Source organism: Scyliorhinus torazame, chromosome 11 (assembly GCF_047496885.1).
Source record: "Scyliorhinus torazame isolate Kashiwa2021f chromosome 11, sScyTor2.1, whole genome shotgun sequence".
NCBI classification, from domain to species: domain Eukaryota; kingdom Metazoa; phylum Chordata; class Chondrichthyes; order Carcharhiniformes; family Scyliorhinidae; genus Scyliorhinus; species Scyliorhinus torazame.
Window position 1 is genome coordinate 180,693,161 of NC_092717.1, and position 23,173 is coordinate 180,716,333.

General features: G+C 46.4%; 11 non-coding genes across 11 annotated transcripts; all 11 read right to left on the reverse strand.

Moving 5' to 3' along the window:
- Positions 1–4,812: 4,812 nt before the first annotated feature.
- Positions 4,813–4,900, reverse strand: trnay-gua (transfer RNA tyrosine (anticodon GUA)). Its single transcript is given in 2 exon segments — positions 4,813–4,848; positions 4,864–4,900. It is a non-coding gene; the product is annotated as a tRNA-Tyr (tRNA).
- Positions 4,901–6,066: 1,166 nt separating this feature from the next.
- On the reverse strand, positions 6,067–6,154 carry trnay-gua (transfer RNA tyrosine (anticodon GUA)). Its single transcript is given in 2 exon segments — positions 6,067–6,102; positions 6,118–6,154. It is a non-coding gene; the product is annotated as a tRNA-Tyr (tRNA).
- Positions 6,155–7,319: 1,165 nt separating this feature from the next.
- Positions 7,320–7,407, reverse strand: trnay-gua (transfer RNA tyrosine (anticodon GUA)). The gene is given in 2 exon segments: positions 7,320–7,355; positions 7,371–7,407. It is a non-coding gene; the product is annotated as a tRNA-Tyr (tRNA).
- Positions 7,408–7,834: 427 nt separating this feature from the next.
- trnay-gua (transfer RNA tyrosine (anticodon GUA)) lies at positions 7,835–7,922 on the reverse strand. Its single transcript is given in 2 exon segments — positions 7,835–7,870; positions 7,886–7,922. It is a non-coding gene; the product is annotated as a tRNA-Tyr (tRNA).
- Positions 7,923–9,087: 1,165 nt separating this feature from the next.
- trnay-gua (transfer RNA tyrosine (anticodon GUA)) lies at positions 9,088–9,175 on the reverse strand. Its single transcript is given in 2 exon segments — positions 9,088–9,123; positions 9,139–9,175. It is a non-coding gene; the product is annotated as a tRNA-Tyr (tRNA).
- Positions 9,176–10,337: 1,162 nt separating this feature from the next.
- On the reverse strand, positions 10,338–10,424 carry trnay-gua (transfer RNA tyrosine (anticodon GUA)). The gene is given in 2 exon segments: positions 10,338–10,373; positions 10,388–10,424. It is a non-coding gene; the product is annotated as a tRNA-Tyr (tRNA).
- Positions 10,425–14,098: 3,674 nt separating this feature from the next.
- trnay-gua (transfer RNA tyrosine (anticodon GUA)) lies at positions 14,099–14,186 on the reverse strand. Its single transcript is given in 2 exon segments — positions 14,099–14,134; positions 14,150–14,186. It is a non-coding gene; the product is annotated as a tRNA-Tyr (tRNA).
- A 1,166-nt stretch (positions 14,187–15,352) lies between these two features.
- trnay-gua (transfer RNA tyrosine (anticodon GUA)) lies at positions 15,353–15,440 on the reverse strand. Its single transcript is given in 2 exon segments — positions 15,353–15,388; positions 15,404–15,440. It is a non-coding gene; the product is annotated as a tRNA-Tyr (tRNA).
- Positions 15,441–19,115: 3,675 nt separating this feature from the next.
- trnay-gua (transfer RNA tyrosine (anticodon GUA)) lies at positions 19,116–19,203 on the reverse strand. The gene is given in 2 exon segments: positions 19,116–19,151; positions 19,167–19,203. It is a non-coding gene; the product is annotated as a tRNA-Tyr (tRNA).
- A 2,421-nt stretch (positions 19,204–21,624) lies between these two features.
- Positions 21,625–21,712, reverse strand: trnay-gua (transfer RNA tyrosine (anticodon GUA)). Its single transcript is given in 2 exon segments — positions 21,625–21,660; positions 21,676–21,712. It is a non-coding gene; the product is annotated as a tRNA-Tyr (tRNA).
- A 1,167-nt stretch (positions 21,713–22,879) lies between these two features.
- Positions 22,880–22,967, reverse strand: trnay-gua (transfer RNA tyrosine (anticodon GUA)). Its single transcript is given in 2 exon segments — positions 22,880–22,915; positions 22,931–22,967. It is a non-coding gene; the product is annotated as a tRNA-Tyr (tRNA).
- Positions 22,968–23,173: the final 206 nt, after the last annotated feature.

Genomic DNA, 23,173 nt, shown 5'->3' on the forward strand with positions numbered 1-23,173 from the left:
CACAGGTGGTGATGGGGGGAGGTGGGGAGGGAGAGGAGATGGGGCGTTGGCCATGGGAGGCGGGGCCGAGGGAGAAGCGCGGGCTTGGTTCCCGCGCTATGATAATTATGGCGGGAATAGAGAAGCAGGAAGGAGGGGGCGTCGCACGGTGCGAGCCGTGGTCACGGGGGGAAGCCGAGGTCAGCCAGAGTTTGCTGACTTCTGGGAGCAACATGGGTGGAGTAATTTCGCTAGCGGGGGGTCTAGCGGGGGGGGTGGGAGGGGGGAATTACTGGGTTACTGCTGCTGGGGAAAGGGGGGAGTGGGTACGGGAGAGGATGGGCGGGGGGGCACCGCCTGGGGGAGATACAGCTGCGTGGGAACTGGGTGAGAAGCTGGAAAAAGATGATGGCTAACCGGCAAGGGTGGGGGGTGGGAAGCCCCCCAACTCGGCTGATCACGTGGAACGTGAGAGGGCTCAACGGGCCGATAAAGAGGGCACGAGTACTCGCACACCTTAAGAAACTTAAAGCAGATGTGGTTATGTTACAGGAAACGCACCTGAAACTGATAGACCAGGTTAGGCTGCGCAAAGGATGGGTGGGGCAGGTGTTCCATTCGGGGCTGGATGCGAAAAACAGGGGGGTGGCTATATTAGTGGGGAAGCGGGTAATGTTCGAGGCAAAGACTATAGTGGCGGATAACGGGGGCAGATACGTGATGGTGAGTGGCAAATTACAGGGAGAGATGGTGGTTTTGGTAAACGTGTATGCCCCGAACTGGGATGATGCCAACTTTATGAGGCGAATGCTAGGACGCATCCCGGACCTAGAGACGGGAAAGCTGATAATGGGGGGAGACTTTAACACGGTGTTGGAACCAGGGCAGGATAGGTCGAAGTCCAGGACTGGTAGGAGGCCGGCAGCAGCCAAGGTGCTTAAGGATTTTATGGAGCAGATGGGAGGTGTGGACCCGTGGAGATTCAGTAGACCTAGGAGTAAGGAGTTCTCGTTTTTCTCCTATGTCCATAAAGTCTATTCGCGCATAGACTTTTTTGTGTTGGGTAGGGCATTGATCCCGAAGGTGAGGGGAACGGAATATACGGCCATAGCCATTTCGGATCATGCCCCACACTGGGTAGACTTGGAGATAGGGGAGGAAACAGGAGGGCGCCCACCCTGGAGAATGGACATGGGACTAATGGCGGATGAGGGGGTGTGCCTAAGGGTGAGGGGATGTATTGAAAAGTACTTGGAACTCAATGACAATGGGGAGGTTCAGGTGGGAGTGGTCTGGGAGGCGTTGAAGGCGGTGGTTAGGGGGGAGCTGATATCAATAAGGGCACATAAAGGGAAGCAGGAGAGTAAGGAACGGGAGCGGTTGCTGCAAGAACTTTTGAGGGTGGACAGACAATATGCGGAAGCACCGGAGGAGGGACTGTACAGGGAAAGGCAAAGGCTGCATGTGGAATTTGACTTGCTGACTACAGGCACTGCAGAGGCACAATGGAGGAAGGCGCAGGGTGTACAGTATGAATATGGGGAGAAGGCGAGCAGATTGCTGGCACACCAATTGAGGAAAAGGGGAGCAGCGAGGGAAATAGGGGGAGTGAGGGATGAGGAAGGAGAGATGGAGCGGGGAGCGGAGAGAGTGAATGAAGTGTTCAAGACATTTTATAAAAAATTATATGAAGCTCAACCCCCGGATGGGAGGGAGAGAATGATGGATTTTTTGGATCGGCTGGAAATTCCCAAGGTGGAAGAGCAGGAAAGGGTGGGACTGGGAGCACAGATCAAGGTAGAAGAAGTGGTGAAAGGAATTAGGAACATGCAGACGGGAAAGGCCCCGGGACCGGACGGATTCCCAGTTGAATTTTACAGAAAATATTTGGACTTGCTCGCCCCGGTACTGACGAGGACCTTTAACGAGGCAAAGGAAAGGGGACAACTGCCCCCGACTATGTCTGAAGCAACGATATCGCTTCTCTTAAAGAAGTAAAAGGACCCGCTACAATGCGGGTCCTACAGACCAATTTCCCTCCTAAATGTGGATGCCAAGGTCCTGGCCAAGGTAATGGCAATGAGAATAGAGGAATGTGTCCCGGGGGTGGTTCACGAGGACCAAACTGGGTTTGTGAAGGGGAGACAGCTGAACACGAATATACGGAGGCTGTTAGGGGTAATGATGATGGCCCCACCAGAGGGTGAAACGGAGATAGTACTGGCGATGGATGCCGAGAAAGCATTTGATAGAGTGGAATGGGATTATCTGTGGGAGGTGTTGAGGAGATTTGGTTTTGGAGAGGGGTATGTTAGATGGGTGCAGCTATTGTATAGGGCCCCAGTGGCGAGTGTGGTCACGAATGGACGGGGATCGGCATATTTTCGGCTCCATAGAGGGACAAGGCAGGGATGTCCTCTGTCCCCATTACTGTTTGCACTGACGATTGAGCCCCTGGCGATAGCGCTGAGAGGTTCCAAGAGATGGAGGGGAATACTTAGGGGAGGAGAAGAACACCGGGTATCTTTATATGCGGATGATTTGCTACTATATGTGGCGGATCCGGCAGAGGGGATGCCAGAAATAATGCGGATACTTGGGGAGTTTGGGGATTTTTCAGGGTATAAATTGAACATGGGGAAGAGTGAGCTGTTTGTGGTGCATCCAGGGGAGCAGAGTAGAGAAATAGAAGACCTACCGTTGAGGAAGGTAACAAGAGACTTTCGTTACCTGGGGATCCAGATAGCTAAGAATTGGGGCACATTGCACAGGCTAAATTTAACGCGGTTGGTGGAACAGATGGAGGAAGATTTCAAGAGATGGGATATGGTAGCACTGTCAATGGCAGGGAGGGTGCAGGCGGTTAAGATGGTGGTCCTCCCGAGATTCCTCTTTGTGTTTCAGTGCCTCCCGGTGGTGATCACGAAGGCTTTTTTTAAAAGGATAGAAAAGAGCATCATGGGTTTTGTTTGGGCCGGGAAGACTCCGAGAGTGAGGAAGGGATTCTTACAGCGTAGTAGGGATAGGGGGGGGCTGGCACTACCGAGCCTAAGTGAGTACTATTGGGCCGCTAATATTTCAATGGTGAGTAAGTGGATGGGAGAGGAGGAGGGAGCGGCGTGGAAGAGATTAGAGAGGGCGTCCTGTAGGGGGACCAGCCTGCAGGCTATGGTGACAGCCCCATTGCCGTTCTCACCAAGGAACTATACCACGAGTCCGGTGGTGGTAGCTACACTGAAGATTTGGGGACAGTGGAGACGACATAGGGGAAAGACCGGAGCATTGGGGGGGTCCCCGATAAGAAACAACCATAGGTTTGCCCCGGGGGGAATGGATGGGGGATATGGAATGTGGCAAAGAGCAGGAATAACGCAACTGAAAGATCTATTTGTGGATGGGAAGTTCGCAAGTCTGGGAGTGCTGACCGAGAAATATGGGTTGCCCCAAGGGAATGCATTCAGGTACATGCAATTGAGGGCTTTTGCGAGGCAACAGGTGAGGGAATTCCCGCAGCTCCCGACACAAGAGATGCAGGACAGAGTCATCTCAAAGAAATGGGTGGGGGATGGTAAGGTGTCGGATATATATAGGGAAATGAGGGACGAAGGGGAGACTATGGTGGATGAACTAAAAGGGAAATGGGAAGAAGAGCTAGGGGAGGAGATCGAGGAGGGGCTGTGGGCAGATGCCCTAAACAGGGTAAACTCGTCGTCCTCGTGTGCCAGGCTAAGCCTGATTCAGTTTAAGGTATTACACAGGGCACATATGACTGGAACACGGCTCAGTAAATTTTTTGGGGTGGAGGATAGGTGTGCGAGGTGCTCGAGAAGCCCAGCGAATCATACCCATATGTTTTGGTCATGCCCGGCACTACAGGGGTTTTGGGTGGGGGTGACAAAGGCGCTTTCAAAAGTAGTAGGAGTCCGGGTCGAACCAAGCTGGGGGTTGGCTATATTTGGGGTTGCACAAGAGCCGGGAGTGCAGGAGGCGAGAGAGGCCGATGTTTTGGCCTTTGCGTCCCTAGTAGCCCGGCGCAGGATATTGCTAATGTGGAAAGAAGCCAAGCCCCCGGGGCTGGAGACCTGGATAAATGACATGGCGGGGTTCATAAAGCTAGAGCGGATTAAGATCGTCCTAATGGGGTCGTCTCAAGGGTTCACCAGGCGGTGGCAACCGTTCGTCGAATATCTTGCGGAAAGATAGATGGGGGAAAAAAGAAGGCAGCAGCAGCAGCCCAGGACTTGGGGGGGGGGGGGGGGGGAGGGATGGGGGGGGGGGGGGGGGGTGGGGGGGGGGTGTAGCCTGTGACAAGGCAGTTGCCAATTAGGGCTAGTTTTCATTTTTGTTATTTAATATTTATTTATTTGTTGTTTTTTGTTTATATAAAAAAGGTCATTATTATCTGTATTGTTATAATGTTGTGTAAAGGATGCACAATGTACTGTGTTGGTTGACCAAAAATTTTCAATAAAATATTTATTAAAAAAAAAGAGTGCAATGATGTGGATTGAATCAGACACGAGCTGAAAGTTGCTGCTGGGATGACTGTGCAGGGGCAATGAGGAGATGTGTCTGACTGACAGAAGTCTACTTGTACTTTGAATTGTGTTCTGGGAGTTTGGATGCATTGTAGTCAAAGGAACACCCTGGTGACCAGCAGGTGCCGAAGAGAATGCAAAGAGCAAGGTTCTGGGCGTTTTGAAAAATGAAAAGAAGGGCTGCTGCACCTGTCGATGAATATGCGAAGGAGTAATGTGAAGAGAAGAGTTTGAATGGGTGTCATGCGTTTAGTTGCGCTTGGAATGTTGTTTGTTGAAAAACGGAAGGTGAGCCTCCTTCGAGCCGGAATTGAACCAGCGACCTAAGGATGTCAGTTTGAATGATCTACAGTCCTCCGCTCTACCATCTGAGCTATCGAAGGAGAGGCCACACGCAGTCGTTCTTTTCTGGTTATTTCCCACATGCCATTAGCGATTTGACACTTCATCTCACTCTGCATGTTGCTGCGATGTGAGACTTTGAGCCATTAACAGAACTCCATAGCAAGAGTCTGTGCTACTTTCAATTCAACGTTTCATGATGCAAACTGCAGATCAAAGCTTTCCCTCCTCCTTGCATTGCAATTTCAGACAAACACTCAATTCTGCCTTAGCGAACCTTGCAAATGCACGTATTTGCTGACTTTGTCTGGAAGGCCATTCAGGAGATGCCCTCACATGTCAGTGAGCTGAGTGACTGACTTTCTATTTGAAAGACATTCATTCAACCTCAGAGATAGGGGCAGATCATGCACACATTTAATTTCCTTATATGCCACTGCTGTGCATCTTTGACGCTTTCTAAAATTCAATAATCTTCATAGTTGCAACTGTCTGTAAATTTTAATCTCCCTCCAATTTGTGTGCAGCAGCACATTCTTAACTTGGAGCTCTGTGACCTGGCCAAAAGAAGAGGTGAGCTTGACTGGTAATAGGAATAGAATAATGGACTGCCTCTCACAATAAATGGGCAGGGTCTAGAAGTTGAAGTAATTCACTGCATCATGGCACAATGCACAATGACTTGCTTCACAGGCTACGCTGCACACCTATCTCCAAGTGCCTCGGAGATCAGCAGGGAAGTCCTGCTAGTGTCAGCCTGCTGCCCAAATACAGTAGACGCTTGTCTCCATCAGCAAGTCCTCAAAGCAACGGGTGAGCTTCATCTGAAGGGATTTCATTACGGATGATGACAGAAGCAGCCAAGAGTGCAATGATATGGATTGAATTAGACACGAGCTGAAAGTTGCTGCTGGGATGACTGTGCAGGGGCAGTGAGGAGGTGTGTCCGACTGACAGATTTCTACTTGTACTTTGAATTGTGTTCTGGGAGTTTGGATGCATTGTAGCCAAAGGAATACCCTGGTGGCCAGCAGGTGCCGAAGAGAATGCAAAGAGCCAGGTTCTGGGCGTTTTGAAAAATGAAATGAAGGGCTGCTGTGCCTGTAGATGAATATGCAAAGGAGTATTGTAAAGAGAAGAGTTTGAATGGGTGTCATGCGTTTAGTTGCGCTTGGAATGTTGTTTGTTGAAAAAGGAAAGGGGAGCTTCCTTCGAGCCGGAATTGAACCAGCGACCTAATGATGTCAGTTTGAATAATCTACAGTCCTCCACTCTACCAGCTGAGCTATCGAAGGAGAGGCCACATGCATCTTTCTTTTCTGGTTATTTCCCACATGCCATTAGCGATTTGACGCTTCATCTCACTCTGCATGTTGCTGCTATGTGAGACTTTGAGCCATTAACAGAACTCCATAGCAAGAGTCTGTGCTACTTTCAATTAAACGTTTCATGATGCAAACTGCAGATCAAAGCTTTCCCTCCTCCTTGCATTGCAATTTCAGACAAACACTCAATTCTGCCTTAGCGAACCTTGCAAATGCACCTATTTGCTGACTTTGTCTGGAAGGCCATTCAGGAGATGCCCTCACATGTCAGTGAGCTGAGTGACTGACTTTCTATTTGAAAGACATTCATTCAACCTCAGAGATAGGGGCAGATCATGCACACATTTAATATCCTTAATTGCCTCGGCTGGCCATCTTTGACACTTACTAAAATTCAATAATCTTCATAGTTGCAACTGTCTGTAAATTTTAATCTCCCTCCAATTTGTGTGCAACAGCACATTCTTAACTTGGAGCTCTGTGACCTGGCCAAAAGAAGAGGTGAGCTTGACTGGGAATAGGAATAGATTAATGGACTGCCTCTCACAATAAAAGCGCAGGGTCTGGAATGTGAAATAATTCACTGCATCATGGCACAACGCACAATGACTTGCTTCACTGGATACGTTGCACACCTATCTCCAAGTGGCTCGGAAATCAGCAGGGAAGTCCTGCTAGTTTCAGCCTGCTGCCCAAATACAGTAGACGCTTGTCTCCATCAGCAAGTCCTGAAAGCAACGGGTGAGCTTCATCTGAAGGGATTTCAATTTGGATGATGACAGTCGCAGCCAAGAGTGCAATGATGTGGATTGAATCAGACACGAGCTGAAAGTTGCTGCTGGGATGACTGTGCAGGGGCAATGAGGAGGTGTGTCCGACTGACAGAAGTCTACTTGTACTTTGAATTGTGTTCTGGGAGTTTGGATGCATTGTAGTGAAAGGAATACCCTGGTGACCAGCAGATGCCGAAGAGAATGCAAAGAGCCAGGTTCTGGGCGTTTTGAAAAATGAAAAGAAGGGCTGCTGCACCTGTAGATGAATATGTAAAGGAGTAATGTAAAGAGAAGAGTTTGAATGGGTGTCATGCGTATAGTTGCACTTGGAATGTTGTTTGTTGAAAGAGGGAAGGGGAGCTTCCTTCGAGCCGGAATTGAACCAGCAACCTAAGGATGTCAGTTTGAATGATTTACAGTCCTCCGTTCTACCATCTGAGCTATCGAAGGAGAGGCCACCTACATCCTTCTTTTCTGGTTATTTCCCACATGCCATTAGTGATTTGACGCTTCATCTCACTCTGCATGTTGCTGCTATGTGAGACTTTGAGCCATTAACAAAACTCCATAGCAAGAGTCTGTGTACTGTCAATGCAACGTTTCATGATGCAAACTGCAGATCAAAGCTTTCCCTCCTCCTTGCATTGCAATTTCAGACAAACACTCAATTCTGCCTTAGCGAACCTTGCAAATGCACCTATTTGCTGACTTTGTCTGGAAGGCCATTCAGGAGATGGGCGTTTTGAAAAATGAAAAGAAGGGCTGCTGCACCTGTAGATGAATGTTTAAAGGAGTAATGTAAAGAGAAGAGTTTGAATGGGTGTCATGCGTATAGTTGCACTTGGAATGTTGTTTGTTGAAAGAGGGAAGGGGAGCTTCCTTCGAGCCGGAATTGAACCAGCGACCTAAGGATGTCAGTTTGAATAATCTACAGTCCTCCGCTCTACCAGCTGAGCTATCGAAGGAGAAGCCACAAACAACTTTCTTTTCTGGTTATTTCCCACATGCCATTAGCGATTTGACGCTTCATCTCACTCTGCATGTTGCTGCTATGTGAGACTTTGAGCCATTAACAGAACTCCATAGCAAGAGTCTGTGCTACTTTCAATGAAACGTTTCATGATGCAAACTGCAGATCAAAGCTTTCCCTTCTCCTTGCATTGCAATTTCAGACAAACACTCAATTCTGCCTCAGCGAACCTTGCAAATGCACGTATTTGCTGACTTTGTCTGGAAGGCCATTCAGGAGATGCCCTCACATGTCAGTGAGCTGAGTGACTGACTTTCTATTTGAAAGACATTCATTCAACCTCAGAGATAGGGGCAGATCATGCACACATTTAATTTCCTTATATGCCACTGCTGTGCATCTTTGACGCTTTCTAAAATTCAATAATCTTCATAGTTGCAACTGTCTGTAAATTTTAATCTCCCTCCAATTTGTGTGCAGCAGCACATTCTTAACTTGGAGCTCTGTGACCTGGCCAAAAGAAGAGGTGAGCTTGACTGGTAATAGGAATAGAATAATGGACTGCCTCTCACAATAAATGGGCAGGGTCTAGAAGTTGAAGTAATTCACTACATCATGGCACAATGCACAATGACTTGCTTCACAGGCTACGCTGCACACCTATCTCCAAGTGGCTCGGAAATCAGCAGTGAAGTCCTGCTAGTGTCAGCCTGCTGCCCAAATACAGTAGACGTTTGTCTCCATCAGCAAGTCCTCAAAGCAACGTGTGAGCTTGATCTGAAGGGATTTCAATACGGATGATGACAGAAGCAGCCAAGAGTGCAATGATATGGATTGAATTAGACACGAGCTGAAAGTTGCTGCTGGGATGACTGTGCAGGGGCAGTGAGGAGGTGTGTCCGACTGACAGATTTCTACTTGTACTTTGAATTGTGTTCTGGGAGTTTGGATGCATTGTAGCCAAAGGAATATGCTGGTGGCCAGCAGGTGCTGAAGAGAATGCAAAGAGCCAGGTTCTGGGCGTTTTGAAAAATGAAAAGAAGGGCTGCTGCGCCTGTAGATGAATATGCAAAGGAGTATTGTAAAGAGAAGAGTTTGAATGGGTGTCATGCGTTTAGTTGCGCTTGGAATGTTGTTTGTTGAAAAAGGAAAGAGGAGCTTCCTTCGAGCTGGAATTGAACCAACGACCTAATGATGTCAGTTTGAATGATCTACAGACCTCCACTCTACCAGCTGAGCTATCGAAGGAGAGGCCACATGCCGTTGTCTTTCTGGTTTTTCCCACATGCCATTAGCGATTTGACGCTTCATCTCACTCTGCATGTTGCTGCTATGTGAGACTTTGAGCCTCTAACAGAACTCCATAGCAAGAGTCTGTGCTACTGTCAATGAAACGTTTCATGATGCAAACTGCAGATCAAAGCTTTCCCTCCTCCTTGCATTGCAATTTCAGACAAACATTCAATTCTGCCTTGGCGAACCTTGCAAATGCACCTATTTGCTGACTTGGTCTGGAAGGCCATTCAGGAGATGCCCTCACATGTCAGTGAGCTGAGTGACTGACTTTCTATTTGAAAGACATTCATTCAACCTCAGAGATAGGGGCAGATCATGCACACATTTAATTTCCTTAATTGCCTCGGCTGGGCATCTTTGACACTTGCTAAAATTCAATAATCTTCATAGTTGCAACTGTCTGTAAATTTTAATCTCCCTCCAATTTGTGTGCAACAGCACATTCTTAACTTGGAGCTCTGTGACCTGGCCAAAAGAAGAGGTGAGCTTGACTGGGAATAGGAATAGATTAATGGACTGCCTCTCACAATAAAAGCGCAGGGTCTGGAATGTGAAATAATTCACAGCATCATGGCACAACGCACAATGACTTGCTTCACTGGATACGCTGCACACCTATCTCCATGTGTCTCGGAGATCAGCAGGGAAGTCCTGCTAGTGTCAGCCTGCTGCCCACATACAGTAGACGCTTGTCTCCATCAGCAAGTCCTCAAAACAACGGGTGAACTTCATTGAAGGGATTTCAATTTAGATGATGACAGTAGCAGCCGAGAGTGCAATGATGTGGATTGAATTAGACACGAGCTGAAAGTTGCTGCTGGGATGACTGTGCAGGGGCAATGAGGAGGTGTGTCCGACTGACAGATGTCTACTTGTACTTTGAATTGTGTTCTGGGATTTTGGATGCATTGCAGTCAAAGGAATACCCTGGTGGCCAGCAGGTGCCGAAGAGAATGCAAATATCCAGGTTCTGGGCGTTTTGAAAAATGAAAAGAAGGGCTGCTGCACCTGTAGATGAATATGCGAAGGAGTAATGTAAAGAGAAGAGTTTGAATGGGTGTCATGCGTTTAGTTGCGCTTGGAATGTTGTTTGTTGAAAAAGGGAAGGGGAGGTTCCTTCGAGGCGGAATTGAACCAGCGACCTAAGGATGTCAGTTGAATGATCTACAGTCCTCCGCTCTACCAGCTGAGCTATCGAAGGAGAGGCCACATGCAGTTGTTCTTTTCTGGTTATTTCTCAAATGCCATTAGCGATTTGACGCTTCATCTCACTCTGCATGTTGCTGCGATGTGAGACTTTGAGCCATTAACAGAACTCCATAGCAAGAGTCAGTGCTACTTTCAATTCAACGTTTCATGATGCAAACTGCAGATCAAAGCTTTCCCTCCTCCTTGCATTGCAATTTCAGACAAACACTCAATTCTGCCTTATCGAACCTTGCAAATGCACGTATTTGCTGACTTTGGCTGGAAGGCCATTCAGGAGATGCCCTCACATGTCAGTGAGCTGAGTGACTGACTTTCTATTTGAAAGACATTCATTCAACCTCAGAGATAGGGGCAGATCATGCACACATTTAATTTCCTTATATGCCACTGCTGTGCATCTTTGACGCTTGCTAAAATTCAATAATCTTCATAGTTGCAACTGTCTGTAAATTTTAATCTCCCTCCAATTTGTGTGCAACAGCACATTCTTCACTTGGAGCTGTGTGACCTGGCCAAAAGAAGTGGTGACCTTGACTGGTAATAGGAATAGAATTATGGACTGCCTCTCACAATAAAAGCGCAGGGTCTCGAAGGTGAAGTAATTCACAGCATCATGGCACAACGCACAATGACTTGCTTCACTGGATAAGCTGCACACCTATCTCCATGTGTCTCGGAGATCAGCAGGGAAGTCCTGCTAGTTTCAGCCTGCTGCCCACATACTGTAGACGCTTGTCTCCATCAGCAAGTCCTCAAAGCAACGGGTGAGCTTCATCTGAAGGGATTTCAATTTAGATGATGACAGTAGGAGCCGAGAGTGCAATGATGTGGATTGAATTAGACACGAGCTGAAAGTTGCTGCTGGGATGACTGTGCAGGGGCAATGAGGAGGTGTGTCCGACTGACAGATGTCTACTTGTACTTTGAATTGTGTTCTGGGAGTTTGGATGCATTGTAGTCAAAGGAATACCCTGGTGGCCAGCAGGTGCCGAAGAGAATGCAAAGATCCAGGTTCTGGGCGTTTTGAAAAATGAAAAGAAGGGCTGCTGCACCTGTAGATGAATATGCGAAGGAGAAATGTAAAGAGAAAAGTTTGAATGGGTGTCATGTGTTTAGTTGCGCTTGGAATGTTTTTTGTTGAAAAAGGGAAGGGGAGCTTCCTTCGAGCCAGAATTGAACCAGTGACCTAAGGAAGTCAGTTTGAATGATCTACAGTTCTCCGCTCTACCAGCTGAGTTATCGAAGGAAAGGCCGCATGCAGCTGTTGTTTTCTGGTTATTTCCCACATGCCATTAGCGATTTGACGCTTCATCTCACTCTGCATTTTGCTGCTATGTGAGACTTTGAGCCATTAACAGAACTCCATAGCAGGAGTCTGTGCTACTTTCAATTAAACATTTCATGATGCAAACTGCAGATCAAAGCTTTCCCTCCTCCTTGCATTGCAATTTCAGACAAACACTCAATTCTGCCTTAGCGAACCGTGCAAATGCACCTATTTGCTGACTTTGCCTGGAAGGCCATTCAGGAGATCCCCTTAGATGTCAGTGAGCTGAGTGACTGACTTTCTATTTGAAAGACATTCATTCAACCTCAGAGATAGGGGCAGATCATGCACACATTTAATTTCCTTAATTGCCTCGGCTGTGCATCTTTGACGCTTGCTAAAATTCAATAATCTTCATAGTTGCAACTGTCTGTAAATTTTAAACTCCCTCCAATTTGTGTGCAACAGCACATTATAAACTTGGAGCTGTGTGACCTGGCCAAAAGAAGAGATGAGCTTGACTGGTAATAGGAATAGAATTATGGACTGCCTCTCACAATAAAAGCGCAGGGTCTAGAAGGTGAAGTAATTCACAGCATCATGCCACAACGCACAATGACTTGCTTCACTGGATACGCTGCACACCTATCTCCATGTGTCTCGGAGATCAGCAGGGAAGTCCTGCTAGTGTCAGCCTGCTGCCCACATACAGTAGACGCTTGTCTCCATCAGCAAGTCCTCAAATCAACGGGTGAGCTTCATTTGAAGGGATTTCAATTTAGATGATGACAGTAGCAGCCGAGAGTGCAATGATGTGGATTGAATTAGACACGAGCTGAAAGTTGCTGCTGGGATGACTGTGCAGGGGCAATGAGGAGGTGTGTCCGACTGACAGATGTCTACTTGTACTTTGAATTGTGTTCTGGGAGTTTGGATGCATTGTAGTCAAAGGAATACCCTGGTGGCCAGCAGGTGCCGAAGAGAATGCAAAGAGCCAGGTACTGGACGTTTTGAAAAATGAAAAGAAGAGCTGCTGCGCCTGTAGATGAATATGCAAAGGAGTAATGTAAAGAGAAAAGTTTGAATGGGTGTCATGTGTTTAGTTGCGCTTGGAATGTTTTTTGTTGAAAAAGGGAAGGGGAGCTTCCTTCAAGCCAGAATTGAACCAGTGACCTAAGGAAGTCAGTTTGAATGATCTACAGATCTCCGCTCTACCAGCTGAGCTATCGAAGGAAAGGCCACATGCAGCTGTTGTTTTCTGGTTATTTCCCACATGCCATTAGCGATTTGACGCTTCAGCTCACTCTGCACTTTGCTGCTATGTGAGACTTTGAGCCATTAACAGAACTCCATAGCAGGAGTCTGTGCTACTTTCAATTAAACGTTTCATGATGCAAACTGCAGATCAAAGCTTTCCCTCCTCCTTGCATTGCAATTTCAAACAAACACTCAATTCTGCCTTCGTGAACCTTGCAAATGCACCTATTTGCTCACTTTGTCTGGAAGGCCATTCAGGAGATGCCCTCACATGTCAGTGAGCTGAGTGACTGGCTTTCTATTTGAAAGACATTCATTCAACCTCAGAGATAGGGGCAGATCATGCACACATTTAATTTCCTTAATTGCCTCGGCTGTGCATCTTTGACGCTTGCTAAAATTCAATAATCTTCATAGTTGCAACTGTCTGTAAATTTTAAACTCCCTCCAATTTGTGTGCAACAGCACAGTATTAACTTGGAGCTGTGTGACCTGGCCAAAAGAAGAGATGAGCTTGACTGGTAATAGGAATAGAATAATGGACTGCCTCTCACAATAAAAGCGCAGGGTCTAGAAGTTGAAGTAATTCACTGCATCATGGCACAACGCACAATGACTTGCTTCACTGGCTACGTTGCACACCTATCTCCAAGTGGCTCGGAGATCAGCAGGGAAGTCCTGCTAGTGTCAGCCTGCTGCCCACATACAGTAGACGCTTGTCTCCATCAGCAAGTCCTCAAAGCAACGGGTGAGCTTCATCTGAAGGGATTTCAATTCGGATGATGACAGTAGCAGCCGAGAGTGCAATGATATGGATTGAATTAGACACGAGCTGAAAGTTGCTGCTGGGATGACTGTGCAGGGGCAGTGAGGAGGTGTGTCCGACTGACAGGAGTCTACTTGTACTTTGAATTGTGTTCTGGGAGTTTGGATGATTTGTAGTGAAAGGAATACCCTGGTGGCCAGCAGGGGCCGAAGAGAATGCAAAGAGCCAGGTTCTGGGCGGTTTGAAAAATGAAAAGAAGGGCTCCTGCACCTGTAGATGAATATGCGAAGGAGTAATGTAAAGAGAACAGTTTGAATGGGTGTCATGCGTTTAGTTGCGCTTGGAATGTTGTTTGTTGAAAAAGGGAAGGGGAGCTTCCTTCGAGCCGGAATTGAACCAGTGACCTAGGGATATCAGTTTGAATGATCTACAGTCCTCTGCTCTACCAGCTGAGCTATCGAAGGAGAGGTCGCATGCAGGTGTACTTTTCTGGTTATTTCCCACATGCCATTAGCGATTTGACGCTTCATCTCACTCTGCATGTTGCTGCTATGTGAGACTTTGAGCCATTAACAGAACTCCATAGCAGGAGTCTGTGCTACTTTCAATGAAACGTTTCATGATGCAAACTGCAGATCAAAGCTTTCCCTCCTCCTTGCATTGCAATTTGAGACAAACACTCAATTCTGCCTTAGCGAACCTTGCAAATGCACCTATTTGCTGACTTTGTCTGGAAGGCCATTCAGGAGATCCCCTTAGATGTCAGTGAGCTGAGTGACAGACTTTCTTTTTGAAAGACATTCATTCAACCTCAGAGATAGGGGCAGATCATGCACACATTTAATTTCCTTAATTGCCTCGGCTGTGCATCTTTGACGCTTGCTAAAATTCAATAATCTTCATAGTTGCAACTGTCTGTAAATTTTAATCTCCCTCCAATTTGTGTGCAACAGCACATTCTTAACTTGGAGCTCTGTGACCTGGCCAAAAGAAGAGGTGAGCTTGACTGGTAATAGGAATAGAATAATGGACTGCCTCTCACAATAAAAGCGCAGGGTCTAGAAGTTGAAGTAATTCACTGCATCATGGCACAACGCACAATGACTTGCTTCACTGGCTACGCTGCACACCTATCTCCAAGTGGCTCGGAGATCAGCAGGGAAGTCCTGCTAGTGTCAGCCTGCTGCCCAAATACAGTAGACGCTTGTCTCCATCAGCAAGTCCTCAAAGCAACAGGTGAGCTTCATCTGAAGGGATTTCAATTTGGATGATGACAGAAGCAGCCAAGAGTGCAATGATATGGATTGAATTAGACACGAGCTGAAAGTTGCTGCTGGGATGACTGTGCAGGGGCAGTGAGCTGGTGTCTCCGACTGACAGATGTCTACTTGTACTTTGAATTGTGTTCTGGGAGTTTGGATGCATTGTAGTCAAAGGAATACCCTGGTGGCCAGCAGGTGCCGAAGAGAATGCAAAGATCCAGGTTCTGGGCGTTTTGAAAAATGAAAAGAAGGGCTGCTGCACCTGTAGATGAATATGCGAAGGAGTAATGTAAAGAGAAGAGTTTGAATGGGTGTCATGCGTTTAGTTGCGCTTGGAATGTTGTTTGTTGAAAAAGGGAAGGGGAGCTTCCTTCGAGCCAGAATTGAACGAGCGACCTAAGGATGTCAGTTTCAATGATCTACAGTCCTCCGCTCTACCAGCTGAGCTATCGAAGGAGAGGCCACATGCAGTTGTTCTTTTCTGGTTATTTCTCACATGCCATTAGCGATTTGACGCTTCATCTCACTCTGCATGTTGCTGCTATGTGAGACTTTGAGCCATTAACAGAACTCCATAGCAAGAGTCTGTGCTACTTTCAATGAAACGTTTCATGATGCAAACTGCAGATCAAAGCTTTCCCTCCTCCTTGCATTGCAATTTCAGACAAACACTCAATTCTGCCTCAGCGAACCTTGCAAATGCACCTATTTGCTGACTTTGTCTGGAAGGCCATTCAGGAGATGCCCTCACATGTCAGTGAGATGAGTGACTGACTTTCTATTTGAAAGACATTCATTCAACCTCAGAGATAGGGGCAGATCATGCACACATTTAATTTCCTTATATGCCACGGCTGTGCATCTTTGACGCTTTCTAAAATTCAATAATCTTCGTAGTTGCAACTGTCTGTAAATTTTAATCTCCCTCCAATTTGTGTGCAGCAGCACATTCTTAACTTGGAGCTCTGTGACCTGGCCAAAAGAAGAGGTGAGCTTGACTGGTAATAGGAATAGAATAATGGACTGCCTCTCACAATAAAAGCGCAGGGTCTAGAAGTTGAAGTAATTCACTGCATCATGGCACAACGCACAATGACTTGCTTCACTGGCTACGCTGCACACCTATCTCCAAGTGGCTCGGAGATCAGCAGGGAAGTCCTGCTAGTGTCAGCCTGCTGCCCAAATACAGTAGACGCTTGTCTCCATCAGCAAGTCCTCAAAGCAACGGGTGAGCTTCATCTGAAGGGATTTCAATTCGGATGATGACAGAAGCAGCCAAGAGTGCAATGATATGGATTGAATTAGACACGAGCTGAAAGTTACTGCTGGGATGACTGTGCAGGGGCAGTGAGCTGGTGTATCCGACTGACAGATGTCTACTTGTACTTTGAATTGTGTTCTGGGAGTTTGGATGCATTGTAGTCAAAGGGATACCCTGGTGGCCAGCAGGTGCCGAAGAGAATGCAAAGAGCCAGGTACTGGACGTTTTGAAAAATGAAAAGAAGAGCTGCTGCGCCTGTAGATGAATATGCAAAGGAGTAATGTAAAGAGAAAAGTTTGAATGGGTGTCATGTGTTTAGTTGCGCTTGGAATGTTTTTTGTTGAAAAAGGGAAGGGGAGCTTCCTTCGAGCCAGAATTGAACCAGTGACCTAAGGAAGCCAGTTTGAATGATCTACAGTTCTCCGCTCTACCAGCTGAGTTATCGAAGAAAAGGCCGCATGCAGTTGTTCTTTTCTGGTTATTTCCCACATGCCATTAGCGATTTGACGCTTCATCTCACTCTGCATTTTGCTGCTATGTGAGACTTTGAGCCATTAACAGAACTCCATAGCAGGAGTCTGTGCTACTTTCAATTAAACGTTTCATGATGCAAACTGCAGATCAAAGCTTTCCCTCCTCCTTGCATTGCAATTTCAGACAAACACTCAATTCTGCCTTCGTGAACCTTGCAAATGCACCTATTTGCTCACTTTGTCTGGAAGGCCATTCAGGAGATGCCCTCACATGTCAGTGAGCTGAGTGACTGGCTTTCTATTTGAAAGACATTCATTCAACCTCAGAGATAGGGGCAGATCATGCACACATTTAATTTCCTTAATTGCCTCGGCTGGGCATCTTTGACGCTTGCTAAAATTCAATAATCTTCATAGTTGCAACTGTCTGTAAATTTTAAACTCCCTCCAATTTGTGTGCAACAGCACATTCTTAACTTGGAGTTGTGTGACCTGGCCAAAAGAAGTGGTGAGCTTGACTGGTAATAGGAATAGAATAATGGACTGCCTCTCACAATAAAAGCGCAGGGTCTAGAAGGTGAAGTAATTCACTGCATCATGGCACAACGCACAATGACTTGCTTCACTGGATACGCTGCACACCTATCTCCATGTGTCTCGGAGATCAGCAGGGAAGTCCTGCTAGTGTCAGCCTGCTGCCCACATACAGTAGACGCTTGTCTCCATCAGCAAGTCCACAAAGCAACGGGTGAACTTCATCTGAAGGGATTTCAATTCGGATGATGACAGAAGCAGCCAAGAGTGCAATGATATGGATTGAATTAGACACGAGCTGAAAGTTGCTGCTGGGATGACTGTGCAGGGGCAGTGAGCTGGTGTCTCCGACTGACAGATGTCTACTTGTACTTTGAATTGTGTTCTGGGAGTTTGGATGCATTGTAGTCAAAGGAATACCCTGGTGGCCAGCAGGTGCCGAAGAGAATGCAAAGAGCCAGGTACTGGACGTTTTGAAAAATGAAAAGAAGAGCTGCTGCGCCTGTAGATGAATATGCAAAGGAGTAATGTAAAGAGAAAAGTTTGAATGGGTGTCATGTGTTTAGTTGCGCTTGGAATGTTTTTTGTTGAAAAAGGGAAGGGGAGCTTCCTTCGAGCCAGAATTGAACCAGTGACCTAAGGAAGCCAGTTTGAATGATCTACAGTTCTCCGCTCTACCAGCTGAGTTATCGAAGAAAAGGCCGCATGCAGTTGTTCTTTTCTGGTTATTTCCCACATGCCATTAGCGATTTGACGCTTCATCTCACTCTGCATTTTGCTGCTATGTGAGACTTTGAGCCATTAACAGAACTCCATAGCAGGAGTCTGTGCTACTTTCAATTAAACGTTTCATGATGCAAACTGCAGATCAAAGCTTTCCCTCCTCCTTGCATTGCAATTTCAGACAAACACTCAATTCTGCCTTCGTGAACCTTGCAAATGCACCTATTTGCTCACTTTGTCTGGAAGGCCATTCAGGAGATGCCCTCACATGTCAGTGAGCTGAGTGACTGGCTTTCTATTTGAAAGACATTCATTCAACCTCAGAGATAGGGGCAGATCATGCACACATTTAATTTCCTTAATTGCCTCGGCTGGGCATCTTTGACGCTTGCTAAAATTCAATAACCTTCATAGTTGCAACTGTCTGTAAATTTTAAACTCCCTCCAATTTGTGTGCAACAGCACATTCTTAACTTGGAGTTGTGTGACCTGGCCAAAAGAAGTGGTGAGCTTGACTGGTAATAGGAATAGAATAATGGACTGCCTCTCACAATAAAAGCGCAGGGTCTAGAAGTTGAAGTAATTCACTGCATCGTGGCACAACGCACAATGACTTGCTTCACTGGCTACGCTGCACACCTATCTCCAAGTGGCTCGGAGATCAGCAGGGAAGTCCTGCTAGTGTCAGCCTGCTGCCCAAATACAGTAGACGATTGTCTCCATCAGCAAGTCCACAAAGCAACGGGTGAACTTCATCTGAAGGGATTTCAATTTAGATGATGACAGTAGCAGCCGAGAGTGCAATGATGTGGATCGAATTAGACACGAGCTGAAAGTTGCTGCTGGGATGACTGTGCAGGGGCAATGAGGAGGTGTGTCCGACTGACAGATGTCTACTTGTACTTTGAATTGTGTTCTGAGTAGTTTGGATGCATTGTAGTCAAAGGAATACCCTGGTGGCCAGCAGGTGCCGAAGAGAATGCAAAGATCCAGGTTCTGGGCGTTTTGAAAAATGAAAAGAAGGGCTGCTGCACCTGTAGATGAATATGCGAAGGAGTAATGTAAAGAGAAGAGTTTGAATGGGTGTCATGCGTTTAGTTGCGCTTGGAATGTTGTTTGTTGAAAAAGGGAAGGGGACCTTCCTTCGAGCCGGAATTGAACCAGCGACCTAAGGATGTCAGTTTGAATGATCTACAGTCCTCCGCTCTACCAGCTGAGCTATCGAAGGAGAGGCCACATGCAGTAGTTCTTTTCTGGTTATTTCTCAAATGCCATTAGCGATTTGACGCTTCATCTCACTCTGCATGTTGCTGCTATGTGAGACTTTGAGCCATTAACAGAACTCCATAGCAAGAGTCTGTGCTACTTTCAATTAAACGTTTCATGATGCAAACTGCAGATCAAAGCTTTCCCTCCTCCTTGCATTGCAATTTCAGACAAACACTCAATTCTGCCTCAGCGAACCTTGCAAATGCACCTATTTGCTGACTTTGTCTGGAAGGCCATTCAGGAGATGCCCTCACATGTCAGTGAGCTGAGTGACTGACTTTCTATTTGAAAGACATTCATTCAACCTCAGAGATAGGGGCAGATCATGCACACATTTAATTTCCTTTTATGCCACGGCTGTGCATCTTTGACGCTTTCTAAAATTCAATAATCTTCATAGTTGCAACTGTCTGTAAATTTTAATCTCCCTCCAATTTGTGTGCAGCAGCACATTCTTAACTTGGAGCTCTGTGACCTGGCCAAAAGAAGAGGTGAGCTTGACTGGTAATAGGAATAGAATAATGGACTGCCTCTCACAATAAAAGCGCAGGGTCTAGAAGTTGAAGTAATTCACTGCATCATGGCACAACGCACAATGACTTGCTTCACTGGCTACGCTGCACACCTATCTCCAAGTGGCTCGGAGATCAGCAGGGAAGTCCTGCTAGTGTCAGCCTGCTGCCCAAATACAGTAGGCGCTTGTCTCCATCAGCAAGTCCTCAAAGCAACGGGTGAGCTTCATCTGAAGGGATTTCAATTCGGATGATGACAGAAGCAGCCAAGAGTGCAATGATATGGATTGAATTAGACACGAGCTGAAAGTTGCTGCTGGGATGACTGTGCAGGGGCAGTGAGCTGGTGTATCCGACTGACAGATGTCTACTTGTACTTTGAATTGTGTTCTGGGAGTTTGGATGCATTGTAGTCAAAGGAATACCCTGGTGGCCAGCAGGTGCCGAAGAGAATGCAAAGAGCCAGGTACTGGACGTTTTGAAAAATGAAAAGAAGAGCTGCTGCGCCTGTAGATGAATATGCAAAGGAGTAATGTAAAGAGAAAAGTTTGAATGGGTGTCATGTGTTTAGTTGCGCTTGGAATGTTTTTTGTTGAAAAAGGGAAGGGGAGCTTCCTTCGAGCCAGAATTGAACCAGTGACCTAAGGAAGCCAGTTTGAATGATCTACAGTTCTCCGCTCTACCAGCTGAGTTATCGAAGAAAAGGCCGCATGCAGTTGTTCTTTTCTGGTTATTTCCCACATGCCATTAGCGATTTGACGCTTCATCTCACTCTGCATTTTGCTGCTATGTGAGACTTTGAGCCATTAACAGAACTCCATAGCAGGAGTCTGTGCTACTTTCAATTAAACGTTTCATGATGCAAACTGCAGATCAAAGCTTTCCCTCCTCCTTGCATTGCAATTTCAGACAAACACTCAATTCTGCCTTCGTGAACCTTGCAAATGCACCTATTTGCTCACTTTGTCTGGAAGGCCATTCAGGAGATGCCCTCACATGTCAGTGAGCTGAGTGACTGGCTTTCTATTTGAAAGACATTCATTCAACCTCAGAGATAGGGGCAGATCATGCACACATTTAATTTCCTTAATTGCCTCGGCTGGGCATCTTTGACGCTTGCTAAAATTCAATAACCTTCATAGTTGCAACTGTCTGTAAATTTTAAACTCCCTCCAATTTGTGTGCAACAGCACATTCTTAACTTGGAGTTGTGTGACCTGGCCAAAAGAAGTGGTGAGCTTGACTGGTAATAGGAATAGAATAATGGACTGCCTCTCACAATAAAAGCGCAGGGTCTAGAAGTTGAAGTAATTCACTGCATCGTGGCACAACGCACAATGACTTGCTTCACTGGATACGCTGCACACCTATCTCCAAGTGGCTCGGAGATCAGAAGGGAAGTCCTGCTAGTGTCAGCCTGCTGCCCACATACAGTAGACGCTTGTCTCCATCAGCAAGTCCACAAAGCAACGGGTGAACTTCATCTGAAGGGATTTCAATTTAGATGATGACAGTAGCAGCCGAGAGTGCAATGATGTGGATCGAATTAGACACGAGCTGAAAGTTGCTGCTGGGATGACTGTGCAGGGGCAATGAGGAGGTGTGTCCGACTGACAGATGTCTACTTGTACTTTGAATTGTGTTCTGAGTAGTTTGGATGCATTGTAGTCAAAGGAATACCCTGGTGGCCAGCAGGTGCCGAAGAGAATGCAAAGATCCAGGTTCTGGGCGTTTTGAAAAATGAAAAGAAGGGCTGCTGCACCTGTAGATGAATATGCGAAGGAGTAATGTAAAGAGAAGAGTTTGAATGGGTGTCATGCGTTGAGTTGCGCTTGGAATGTTGTTTGTTGAAAAAGGGAAGGGGAGCTTCCTTCGAGCCGGAATTGAACCAGCGACCTAAGGATGTCAGTTTGAATGATCTACAGTCCTCCACTCTACCAGCTGAGCTATCGAAGGAGAGGCCACATGCAGTAGTTCTTTTCTGGTTATTTCTCAAATGCCATTAGCGATTTGACGCTTCATCTCACTCTGCATGTTGCTGCTATGTGAGACTTTGAGCCATTACCAGAACTCCATAGCAAGAGTCTGTGCTACTTTCAATGAAACGTTTCATGATGCAAACTGCAGATCAAAGCTTTCCCTCCTCCTTGCATTGCAATTTCAGACAAACACTCAATTCTGCCTCAGCGAACCTTGCAAATGCACCTATTTGCTGACTTTGTCTGGAAGGCCATTCAGGAGATGCCCTCACATGTCAGTGAGCTGAGTGACTGACTTTCTATTTGAAAGACATTCATTCAACCTCAGAGATAGGGGCAGATCATGCACACATTTAATTTCCTTATATGCCACGGCTGTGCATCTTTGACGCTTTCTAAAATTCAATAATCTTCATAGTTGCAACTGTCTGTAAATTTTAATCTCCCTCCAATTTGTGTGCAGCAGCACATTCTTAACTTGGAGCTCTGTGACCTGGCCAAAAGAAGTGGTGAGCTTGACTGGTAATAGGAATAGAATAATGGACTGCCTCTCACAATAAAAGCGCATGGTCTAGAAGGTGAAGTAATTCACTGCATCATGGCACAACGCACAATGACTTGCTTCACTGGATACGCTGCACACCTATCTCCATGTGTCTCGGAGATCAGCAGGGAAGTCCTGCTAGTGTCAGCCTGCTGCCCACATACAGTAGACGCTTGTCTCCATCAGCAAGTCCACAAAGCAACGGGTGAACTTCATCTGAAGGGATTTCAATTTAGATGATGACAGTAGCAGCCGAGAGTGCAATGATGTGGATCGAATTAGACACGAGCTGAAAGTTGCTGCTGGGATGACTGTGCAGGGGCAATGAGGAGGTGTGTCCGACTGACAGATGTCTACTTGTACTTTGAATTGTGTTCTGAGTAGTTTGGATGCATTGTAGTCAAAGGAATACCCTGGTGGCCAGCAGGTGCCGAAGAGAATGCAAAGATCCAGGTTCTGGGCGTTTTGAAAAATGAAAAGAAGGGCTGCTGCACCTGTAGATGAATATGCGAAGGAGTAATGTAAAGAGAAGAGTTTGAATGGGTGTCATGCGTTGAGTTGCGCTTGGAATGTTGTTTGTTGAAAAAGGGAAGGGGAGCTTCCTTCGAGCCGGAATTGAACCAGCGACCTAAGGATGTCAGTTTGAATGATCTACAGTCCTCCGCTCTACCAGCTGAGCTATCGAAGGAGAGGCCACATGCAGTAGTTCTTTTCTGGTTATTTCTCAAATGCCATTAGCGATTTGACGCTTCATCTCACTCTGCATGTTGCTGCTATGTGAGACTTTGAGCCATTAACAGAACTCCATAGCAAGAGTCTGTGCTACTTTCAATGAAACGTTTCATGATGCAAACTGCAGATCAAAGCTTTCCCTCCTCCTTGCATTGCAATTTC